Raw genomic sequence first — 12,439 nt, 5'->3', positions numbered from 1 at the left:
AATTTTTTTTAAATTTCCTACCGGATCCTACATGAGCATCACCACCACAGACAAAACAACACCTTAGATCTTTTCCACTGAATCAACTCCTGGCTGAGCAGGGCGACTGCATCATAGTCCACTTTCCAGCATAGAAGTGACATCATTCCCCCCCCCCAAAAAAGAAAGGGGGAAGAAAGATTTTTTGTGCTTAACAGTGCAAATATTAATCAGCTGTCACTCTCATGTAAATAGATAATATTGTCCTGTAGTAACTGTTATGTTCTTCCACATGTCAGATTTTATGTTCTTATACAGTATCATGTCAAAATAACTGTTAATGGCTTTAATTTAAAAAACAAAACAAAAAACAATTATATATATATCTATATATATCTATATATATATATATATATATATATATATATAGATATATATGTGAAAAGTTTTTTACCTTGGGGATAATATATATTAAGGATACCAAGTAATTTTATAATTTGTTTTTTACTCCTTCTCTGAAGTAAGCAAAACAGTTAAGTTTGCGCCTGAATGTAGTTCAAGTCTAAAGGTAGTGCAACACCAGGGCAACTTGTTGTAAAGGTGGGTAAAGCTCTGATCACTATTCTTAGTATTTCCCATAATGTAAAACACTTCTCACTAGGAGATGTATACTGTTATACATTATGGATGTGTGTGGGGTGGGGTCACTATCCAGACTGGTTTCAACCTTTTTTGAGGTCTCCTTAGTGAGTAGATAGACCCTGAAATACCAAGGTTTTTAGTAATACAGAGCCTTATCAACTTTACCTATACAAGTTGCAACTTGTGTAGGTAAAGACTGAGGAGACCACCCATAATGTATAACAGTATGCATCTCCTAGTGAGAAGTGTTTTACATTATGGGAAATACTAAGAATAGTGATCAGAGCTTTACCCACCTTTACAACGAGTTGCCTGGTGTTGCACCACCTTTAGACTTGAACTACGTTCAGGCGCAAACTTAACTGTTTTGCTTACTTGGGAGAAGGAGTAAAAGACAAAGTTTATAAAATTACTTGGTATCCTTAATATATATATATATATATATATGTGTGTGTGTGTGTGTGTGTGTGTGTGCATGCATACACTACTTGGAAAGAAGTTAAAAGACACGATAGATGTGAGGGAAAAAAACAGCCATGGCACCCACCTTAATATGATGTAGAATCTCCTTTTGCTGCAGTGACCTCAGCAATCCTATGGAGCATACTTTCCATAAGCGTACAATAGCAATCAATGGGAATTTTGAACTATTCTTCCTGTAGGCAAGTAATGGGGTCCCTTGACCTCACTCAACACTCCAGTTCATCCCACAGATGTTCAATAGGTTTGAGATAAGGACTCTGTGGAGGATAGTCAAGTGTGGTGATGTTCACATCCACAAACCATGCAGTTACAGCAGCAGCCTGATGATACAGTACATTGTCTTGTTGGAAAAGAGATAATGATTAGTTCCATAGAAACACCACAAAGTGGAAAGCATGTCCAGAATGCTGAGATACCTCTCAGAGTTCATTGTTCCTGGCACTACAAACAGAAGCCCAAGGCCAAACAAGAAAAAACAGGACCATACCATTACACTGCTACCTCTGAATTTCATAGTTGGGATGCACTCTAGTAAGAGACATTCACTGGGTATCTGCCACACCTGTCCATCTGCTCAATAGAGGATGTAATGTGATTCATCACTCCATAATACAGTTTTCCCAAGCTTCCACATCTCATTGTACAGGCTCTTTGCACCAGCGAAGATGATGCTGCATGTTGGTTCAGGTAATGTGGGCCTGCATATTGCAGTCCTCCATGGAGACCATGCTGTGAGCCTCAGTTCCGAATGGTTTTGCACAGATTCGTGTTCCAGTCAATGTCCAGAATTCTGCATTCAGTGTGTGTTGGCTTTTACTTATTATCCTTCATAGCACCCTATGGTACATTCAGTGAGTGTGGTGAGTCAATCACTGCAGGTAGCACTTGCAGTTGACTCCTGCACTTCCATCTCAGTATGGTATCGCTGATTATTGACCTGGGATGGCCCGAATTGTCAACAGTTTGCTAAAGAGATAGGCCTGCAAGATGGCATCCTATTATAATGCCTCTTTCAGATTCCATCAATTCCATTCTCACTGTCATTTCAACTTGACACAGTTGCACACTTGTAAAAGTCATTGCATCTGCACAGAGCATTATATTCCTCTAATTTGTACTGGCTACAAACACGTGACTCGTAACATGGCATGATGTACATTGCCCATGGGGTTGTTCATTGATTTCTTTCTAAACAGTGTGTGGGAGGGTACACACACACACACACACAGTTATTGCTCAGCATGGTGCCTTAGTAATAAGGTAGGCAACTCAGGTGGCGAATGCTGAGGGCACTGATTTAACTGCACCCACTTCATGCCATGTTGGTGCTCTGCGTTATATTATTATTATTATATAATTATCATCATCATTATTACGTGACACCTACAAGGAGTTCAAAGACTCATTGAGGGAGGACACCTACTCTACGGCTCTTCATCTCCACCAACTAATCCCTCAAAATATAGCGAACTGCAACTACCATCATCACTAAACCAACGCCATCTACTGCCCACCACCACTAGTATTTTTTATGTTTTCTCAAGACAGATTTGTCTCTATGCAGGATGAAAAACCCGAGTTTCCTGCAGATATCTCATGAACATAGCAGCTCCAATCTAGTTTTGTGAGGTTAGAACTGTTGTTTGTTATGATGCACAAATGGATTCAGGATTGGCTGACTGATAGGTATCAGAGAGTTGTGTATGATGGAGCAATATCAAGGAAGCAGAAGGTTACAAGTGGGATTCCACAGGGCTCAGTACTGGGACCTGTATTGTTCAACCTTTATATCAATGATATTGTCAATGGATTGCAAGGGGACATTCAGTTGTTTGTGGATGATGTGAAGCTGGGAAGGGTTATCAGTAATAGTGAAAATGTGGCAGCCCTGCAAGAGGATTTGAATAAATTAGACAGATGGGCAAATGAATGGGGAGATGTCAGTTCAATGCAGCAAAATGTAAAGTCTTGAGGTTTGGGATCCATCGATGGGAGGACGCATACTTGATTGGAGGAGTTGTACTGGAAGAGGTAGGGGAGACAAGAGATCTGGGGGTGATGATTGATAGAAAACTGAAATTCAGGAGCATATTGCAAAAGTTGTAAGGTTAACTCAGAGGATTGCTGCAGTACTGAGAAGGACGCTGACCTGAAGAGATAAAAAAGTTATCATTCCGTTGTTTATACAACATATAAACAACGGAATGATAACTTAGTCTAAGTGTGGTCTGATCAGGGTCTTATGACTCTGATCAGACCACACTTAGACTGTTGTTCTCAGATTTGGTCCCCAGGATTTGAAGGGGATAAGTTGACTGTGGAAAGGGTACAGAGGCAGATAACAAAGATAGTTTCAGGACTGTACAATATGAGTTATGAGGATCGACTGAGGAATGTGGACTGCAGAGTTTGGTGGATAGAAGGAAAGGTGATATGATCGAGACTTTTAAACTGTTGAGAGGCAGTTACAGGGGTAGACATTGGAGAGTTCTTTCACTTGGTGGAATGGCAGGAAGGAGCGATGACAAAGGGCCATCCCTGGAAGTTATGACAGGAGGCTGTCTGCAAGAGGATGAGGAGTGGGTTTCTTTGCATGGAGGGTGGTTGAACCTTGGAATGCATTGCCTGAGAGAGTGGTTGGAGCGGAAAGGTCAATGAGTTCAAGTAGTGGTATGATAAACTTTGTGTTTCTTAAAAACGACCTTCCACGATGAGTCTTTTGACTCCATGGAGGCCTGGATTATAAGAATAAATAATAATTTGAGAAACTAGCATGGTATTTTATTTGCTTTATTATAGTCCCCCAGCAATTGAATCAAAATTATAAAAAAGAAAAAAAAATTAAAATTTTAATATAGAAAAAGAAGAAACGCAAGTCAATTGTTGAATGAAGTCTTCTAAATTTGTGAAATCATTGTTTTCTTGAACTGAATGATATGAAATGGAAGAAGAATCAATAAACAACAATGCAGAATTAATGAACATCATTGAAGAATGTTGTAGCCTAGTCATTTTTAGAGAATCAACATCATATTGATGAAACCTCAGACTGAATTTGTTAACATTAATATGCTGCTATCATTCAAAATTGAGAAAGATATGAACTGAACTGTATCAGTTGACTTCAGTGATGTAGTTAGTTGGTCGAAGTTGACCACACAAGGAGAGAATGTGTACAATAGAAAAAGGTATCTATGTAGATTATTCACAAAGTAAAAGAGAAGACCTTCATTTAGTGAAGGATTACTTTTCAAGAAACTCTCATATTGCAATAATTGGTTGATTTATTCTAAAAAGTACAATTCTGTATTTTGCTTTGTTGGCATTTTTTATGCTAAAAAGACAACAAAAGTCATTGCACTTACTGATCGCAATAGAGGATTTAATTATAGCGAAAATGTACAAAAGAAAAATCAGTGAACATGGATGTTATAAGAAAGAATAACATCTCATTATTCTTTTTTTAATGAAGAAAAAAAAAAGAATAATGAGATGTCATTATCATCAAATTCTTCACATGCACCCTCAAGGGGTGTACAGGATATGATAGTACAACATGAAAAAATTACATCATTTTACCAACTTCCTATCTACGATCTTCCTCCAAATCAATTTGTTACAAGACATCAACATTATCAGATCTTATATTTCTATCTTCTAAGGCACTTTTTACTGTATCAATCCATCTATATCTTGGTCTTCCTCTGGGTCTTTTTCTTGCCAACCTGATAGAGAACACTTATTTTGCTAATACTTCCTCTCCCATTATGTTTAAGTGACCAAAAACCTGAGATTAGCCGTTCTAACACATTCCTGGATGCTAACAATGTCAAATTCTTTTCTAATATCCTCATTTTTAATATAATATTGACATTGATGCCATCTATTCGTACCCCTAACTTTCTCAGGACTCTGATATCTGCAGTCTCTAGTCTTTGGTCAAGTGTTTTACTTCTAACCCAGCTCTCAGATCCATAAGAATCAACAAAGCTGGTATGGTAGGAAGTCAATTGAATAAATGTATATGAAATCAGAAAGAAATCAGTTAAAACACTAAATTAGCTGGATACAAGACAGTGTTTTAACTAATTTCTTTCTGATTTCATATACATTTATTCAATTGACTTCCTACCATACCAGCTTTGTTGATTCTGTTGTCTATTTCCATATTTAATTTACTGTCATCACTAAAAATTGTGCCTAAGCAGCTGAAATGTTTTACTATAGATTCTCCATTCACAATGCAGTTGATATTTTCAATGCTTCTGCCTGTTTTCATTGTCTTGTTATTGCTGATCTTCATGCCATATCTAGTACAACAGTTATTCAATTTAGTAAGAGAATCTTGCAGATTTGTAGTGGATTCATTTAAAAGTATAACATCATCCACATAAAGCAAAGAGCTGACATTAACATATCCAATTTTGATATCAGGTTATATACTACTTTTCTTCATAATGTGATCCATATAGATAATGAATAACAGAGGGGATAATGTACATCCTTGTCTGACACCAGATTTAACATTATACCATCTTCTTATACTTCCTTCAATTCTAACTGCTGAATTACAACTCACGTAAAGACTAAGTATTGCTTGATATAATGCCCCATTGACACCATACATCTGTAGCATTTTGAATAGCTTCTCTCTTGGCACCTTGTTATATGCTTTTTCCAGATCTACAAAACTTAAATACAGATTTTTGTTATTATTATTATTATATGACACCGCCAGAGAGTCAAAGGACTCATCGAGGGAGGACTCTACAACTCCATCTCCACCATTCAATCACCAACTGACTGCAACTACACCAACGGTATCTACCGCCGACCACCACTGGTATTTCCACAGACAATCACAAACATCCACGCCCATGGCGGGATTCGAACCCGCAGCCTTTTGGCTGGAGAGAAGGTACGCTATCCACTCAGCCAACTATATTCCCATTATTTCTTAACAATTTGTCATAAAGTGAAAATCTGATCCTGACAGCCTTTATTTGGCCTGAATCCAGCTTGTTCTTCACCAAGCTTCTCTTTCACAATCCTTCACAACTGTTTCTCAAGTATACTTGCATAAATCTTACCAGGAACACTCAGTAGAGAAATACCTCTGTAATTCTCACATTCAGTTTTATTTCCCTTTTTATATAAGGGTACTATGAGAGCTCTACTCCAATCATCTGTATTTCGTCCCTCTGTCCAGGCCTTCTGAACTATGCAGTGCAACCACTGTAAGACTTTTATACCTCCATACACAAGGCATGTCATTTTCTTGGAGTAACATAGGTTGAATGAATGATATATTGGAAGCTAAGAAGTTTCATATGGCATCTCTATACAAAGAAGGCCAAACTCAACAGTTTATACCTAAGGAAATGAAATGTTCTCAAGCAAAAGGACCTCCTAAATGAGTCTTTGACTCCATGAGGTCTTGGGATAATAATAAAAATTTATAGTATAACCAAGTGGAAAAACTTTCTATAATTTAAAAATTTTGCAAAAGAAAGCAAAAGTCATGGCATTTAAAGGTCAAGATCATATTAGATCAAAAATAATCATAGAAGATAAAATAATACAATAGGTGACACAGTTTAATTATTTACATTTATAATATATCTAAAAGGCAGGTATATAGAACCAAAAAATAGAGAAATTTCAGAAAATGTGTGGAACAATTAATAGAACGTGGAATAAAAAAAAAAAGGTTATAAAGTAAAATTTTAAAAATGAGAGTTTTAAGTGCAAATGAAGGATTCACATAATCATATAAAAAATGAAGACATTAGAAGAGAGCTGGGCATTTACAAGGAAAGACCAAGGAATATAGTGAGAAATGGAAAAAGCATTTATATAGTGGAAAGATATTGGCTACCAAATGGATAAATGTAGACTAAGAGAGAGAGAGAGAGAGAGAGAGAGAGAGGAAGACTAACTGCAAGATGCTAAGAGTAGTGAAACCAGAACATGCAAAATACATAATCCTTGATCAGAAGAAATTTCAGGAGAAATTGTCTGCAGACACCAAGGCTGCTGATGTCTATCCATCATAATTAAATGTTATAGAAGAACATGGCTACATTCTATTCTGATGAAACAGGACTCTGTTGTTGTAAACTTCATCTGACATTTGCTTGTAAATACAATGAATGAAAGACATAGGACTTTAAGCAATGGACAGGATGACATTACACAGAGATTTCTGAGGAATGTGGGTGGGAGTCACTTTAAAAAAAAAAAAATGGAGATGCTTTAAGCCAATGTAGGCTTCCAATAAAGAAGTTAGATCTCATATCCTAAAGACCTCAAAACATCATGCCATAGTGAGAATTAAAACCACAGCTCATTATTTGGAGAAAAGAAGTGATATTCACTTGGCCAACCAGTCTAGCAACTTGGCAGATAGATGAAAAAGGAAGGATATGCTGACTTGATTGGGTGAGTGGTTAGTGTACATTTTCCAATCATTTTTATCTCTCCATCCCTTTATAAAAGCATCTCCCTCACTGACTTCCTTATCCAAAATACACATATTTTAACTATATTATACTAAATTATTGTATTCATTTTATTTATTCACTTAGTACTAAATTCTCTTATCCAGTGTATATTCTTGTGCATAAAAAGTTTAGGACATTACTGGTGCAAATTCACTGCTATACTTGTTTTATTCTTTGCGAAAGTTAAAATTGCTAACTTCCTAATTCAAAGAAATATATTTGCTTGCCAGTGGGATTTAAGGTAATCATTGTTTTGGATAATGATTCTTAATTGAAAGATTTGTTTTAATTCTTTTTATGGAATTTACCTGTTTTGGAAATGGCTTGTTCAGTTGGTAATCATGCTTTTGATCATAATCAGAACTAGTTACAGACTCTTGAAACATTGTGGTATATTTTTTTGGCTCATGAAGAGGATCTTCCATTGAAGACCTAAAAAGATGTACTTCATATATATAAATATATAATGTAATTAAAACAAAAATGCAAATAAGTTGATAAAAATAGCACCTTTGTTATTGAATCCCTAAAAATTTGAAAAATAATTTTAAAAAAATATTTTAGAGACTTCCTTCTACTTGAAACAGAAATGTGCATTTTAGAACAGTTGTATGCTAAATATGTTTTTATACTTGCAATATTGAAATAAAATGCTAATAATGAAAAAATTACAGTACTGTAATTTTACATGGTATCACTGCAATGAAGTTATTTCATTATACTGCTGTAATTTGCATGAGAATAAAGTATTTTTTTTTTATTGTTATTAAAGTTTCTTTATCACCAGGTGACTTATTCACTGCAAAGGCCTTCAAAACATCATGCCACAGTGAGAATTAAAAGTGACTTATTATGAAGCAAATCATTACTGTACTTTCAAATCTGTTATAGTATTAGTATTACTTCCAAGCCTCCATCGAGTTAAAAGACTCATTGCGGGAAGTTGAATACCACAGACTACAATAACTATCATGCCGCATCTTGAACACTACTTAATGTTGGAGCACTCGGTACCCGTTACAGCAATGCATTCCACTAGTTCGCTGCCTGCCAAGCAAGAAACCTCTTTTTTTCACCTCTGTCTTCACATGACCCTTGTGCAGCCTCCAGGAATGACCTCTAGTCAGCCCTGGAGGCTGTACAAGGAAGCATATCCTACATGGGAATTCTTACATATCCTATCCAATAATTCCCCTGTGTCTATTTGGTAGGCTCCTCTCACCAGTTTATATGCCAAGCTCTGAAGGCCACATTCCATGAATCTGTCCTCATATTCAATATTTCAGTCGTGAAAGAGTCTTTGTTATTTGCCTCTGCACTTTCTCCAATGTTTTCCTATCACTGATATAGTCAGGTGACCAGATTTGTGCACAGAAATCCAAATGAGGCCTAATTAGCAACTTATAAAGTGGAGTTATCACTTCTTTACATGTCAGTATTCATTGCATTATAGCAGCAATTTTTGGGGAACCCTTTCAACTTTAATGGTGTATCCTCTGAACTTCATTTCCATATCCTCCAAGATGCCCAGATCTTCCTTCACCTCCTGAAGCAAAGTTCTTCCAATGGGGTAAACCTCATTCCATCTTCTCTAGACAAAGGGCATAACTTTACACTTAGCAACATTGAAATGATATTCCCATTCTTCTGCCCAAGCTACATTCTGCCTCTCTTACATCTTCATCACTGCACTTGATGCTACTGACTTGAATTCTCCCTTATGCAGTGGCATTGTTTTTCCTTCTTTCTGCTCTTCTGGGACTGTGCCTCTTGCCTGACTTTTGTTGAACAGCCAATCAAGGGTACAGCAGCTCTTTTGCACATTCCTTTAATATACATGGCGATATCCCATCCAATCTTACAGCCTTATTAACATCAGGGTTACTTAAAATTCTAAACACTTCCCATTCTTGTACTGTCAGCTGTCTTTCCTCCTCCTCCCTATTGCTATTCAACACTACTCTTAGCCCTCTACATGAGAATAAGGTATTTTTTTTCAAATTAAAGTTCATTATTACCAGCCAACAATTGTATTTATTCACTACAATAACAAATCATTACTGTGCTTTCAAATCTGTTATAATATTACTTTCAAGCCTCCATGGAATCCAAAGACTCATTGTAGGAAGTTGAATACACAATTGATTCCCTCATATCCTCTGCATCTAAACTCATCATGTTAACATCAAACATATAACTTTCATCAGATTTGCCATGAATTCTTTCATGGCCTTGTTAGACTGTTTTTTCACTGCTGTGATATAAACTCTGAAGTCAGATAAGTGTCAATTTAGGCAGATCCACAACCAGCTATAGTATTCAGGGCTGGCCATCTCAGGGGGTGCAGTGGGTGCAATGCACCCGGGCCTCATGATCGAGTGGGCACATTCCGTACACATTCGTGGAAACGTATTTTTTATTGTTATTTTATTTTTTTCTTCTTCTTCTAATTTTGCTTATAACTAAAGGGATTTCATCAACGGAATTTTAGGGCCCCCGGTAATAATAATTTCATTGTATTTCTCTATTAGGGTTTTTCCTTCACCCTTTTGATGCGTTTATGCAGTGTATAAAAATTAACAAACATGATTTCGTTTTTACCCTAAAATGCTAAATGCCTGATTCATTATTAGTTTTTTACTAATCTGTTACACATTTATATCATTTGGCTTGTTATCAAAACCGTTAAAAAAATATTTATTATATTCTTTATATACGGTTAGTCTAGACCGGGGGTGGACAACCCTTAACATGCCTGCCAAACGTGGCACGCCAATGACTTTTTTCTGGCACACAACCCAGGACTCATCTTAAAAATAATTAAATAAAAAAATACATTTCAAACATCTTCGCTGACACATCTTTTAACTTAATATAATACAATTTTATTAAGTACAGCTATACCAAATAAAAATGCAATAATTAATTAAATTCTATCAACTGTTTCATAATAATAAGTAATAAGAAAATTAGAAACAAACATCCTATTTCCAAGCCATCCATATATATCCGCAATATACTGATGTACAAGTTTTGTCCTGTTCAGTTGTTGCATTATTCGTCAGGCATCCAGACGTGGCAGGGCTCCTTTACCATCATTCGATATATCTTTTCATGTTTCATAAAGAACGTATCCGTTTTCTAAAGTGTATTTGGATTTGGATTTTATTAAATCGTAAGTCATTAAAATATGGATTGGAAGTATTTATTGTCCATTAATATGTTTCACTTATTAGATATAAAAGGAAATTTCCTTTACATCGATTTTCGGAAACTAAAGTTTTCAGGTTTTTTTCGTAAAATCCCCATATATTGCAATTGCTATTTCCTGCCTAGAGAGCAGTTTCCTTGTGTGCATCCTACCCAAATAGCACCATCTGCTTTCCCATTATTTCAAGCAAAAATTAGCAGTAATTTACAAGACTTGAGATACTTAATGAACAATCCTTCACGAATGACTAATGAACAGACAGCCATGGTACTAAGCCAGTAAAGATACGTGCATATGATTGGTGCGGTATTAACAAAAGACCACGCAAGTCAAAGATAAAAGTCAGCAGACAATTTTTGAATCAAAATGCTAATTCTCTTCAACTAAATTCAATATCTGAAAGTGCCATAGCAATATTCACTATATATTTCCTAGCTTTAACACGTTTACAAATTTTATCACTTTCTGTTGATTTTTATTGTTGCTCTGCATTTGAGCTGGGGGAACAGACTCCCATACATCTAGTTTTTAGTGTTTGCCAGTGTAGCATATGGTTTTGCTTGCAGCTAAATAGCATAGTTTGGGGGAAGGGACATGCAATTCATTAGTTAGTGCCATTTTTATCCCAGCTATCTATAATTGCACTATTTGTTGAGAAATATATTACACAGACTGCAAATGTTTGTACCTTATTCAGTGATACAATAAAATGACCTGCTTTTACTTGTGTCTGCAGACGTATTGCCTAGTATGGAGGGCGCATGGTTTGCCATGAGAAGCGAGTCACTATTGCCATGAGGTGAACATTATTAAACTTTTTTTTTTCTGTGCGAGGTTACGCGAAACTTTTCAATTTCTTTTTTTCGGAAAGTAAAATCAGGGTGCGAGTTATACGTGAGGACCAGTTATATTCCAGTAAATACGGTAAGTTATTTTTAAAGCTATGTGAAATGTATTATGAATATTCAGGATTATGAAGTGTTGTCTGCACGTGATTAGATCTCAACTACGTTAATTTCAACTCGGTTAATAGTGATAGATAAGGGTGAAACTGATGTACTGAAGTAAACAAACAAAAAAAATAAACTCTTTCCTTGAGTGTTTCTAAAATTTTGTAAGATTGTAAAAAGTATGTACATATTTAACTTTTTGTTAATTCATGGGATAAAAATATTTAATATTATTTACTCATTCGACAGGCAAGGCCTAACCCATAATGTCCATACCAAGAAAGTATCCCTCTGAGTGTCAAAAAAGAAAATCAGCAGCAAATAAAAAAGAAGAAAAGCAAAATCTCAAAAAGTCACGAGTAGATTTGTTTTCATGGCTACAAAATAAATCTAACAACGAAATTGCTACGACTTCAGCAGTTGCGATTCAAACTTCAACTGAAGAGGAAAACTCTAAACAAGCTACACAACTTTTCAACGAAAATGTATAGGATTCGTTGAAAATTATACAAATTATACAAACGTTTTGGATACAGCAAATAACGGTTAAAACAATAATAACGATGGTGATCAAGTGAATATAAATGATCCAGGTTTGTGGCCTAATATTATAACTGATAAATTTAGATTATTTTGTGTTAAAACCGGACCTTAATAACATCATCAAGATG

The 12,439-nt window shown here is 35.7% G+C and overlaps 1 long non-coding RNA gene across 1 annotated transcript in view; it reads right to left on the bottom strand.

The window, feature by feature from the left end:
* LOC150109289 (uncharacterized) overlaps positions 1-8,314 on the bottom strand; it is a 34,303-nt gene extending 25,989 nt beyond the window's left edge. The window contains exon 1 of the long non-coding RNA XR_016549186.1: positions 7,916-8,314. This is a non-coding gene — a long non-coding RNA (uncharacterized LOC150109289). The remainder of the gene's footprint in view (positions 1-7,915) is intronic.
* Between the last annotated feature and the right edge of the window lie 4,125 nt (positions 8,315-12,439).

The sequence above is a fragment of the Typopeltis vanoorti genome, chromosome 2 (assembly GCF_054136105.1).
Source record: "Typopeltis vanoorti isolate ZY-2024b chromosome 2, IOZ_Tvanoo_1.0, whole genome shotgun sequence".
In the NCBI taxonomy this organism is placed as follows: domain Eukaryota; kingdom Metazoa; phylum Arthropoda; class Arachnida; order Uropygi; family Thelyphonidae; genus Typopeltis; species Typopeltis vanoorti.
The sequence above is the reverse complement of the archived record's forward strand: the minus strand, read 5'-3'. Positions and strand labels throughout refer to the sequence as shown.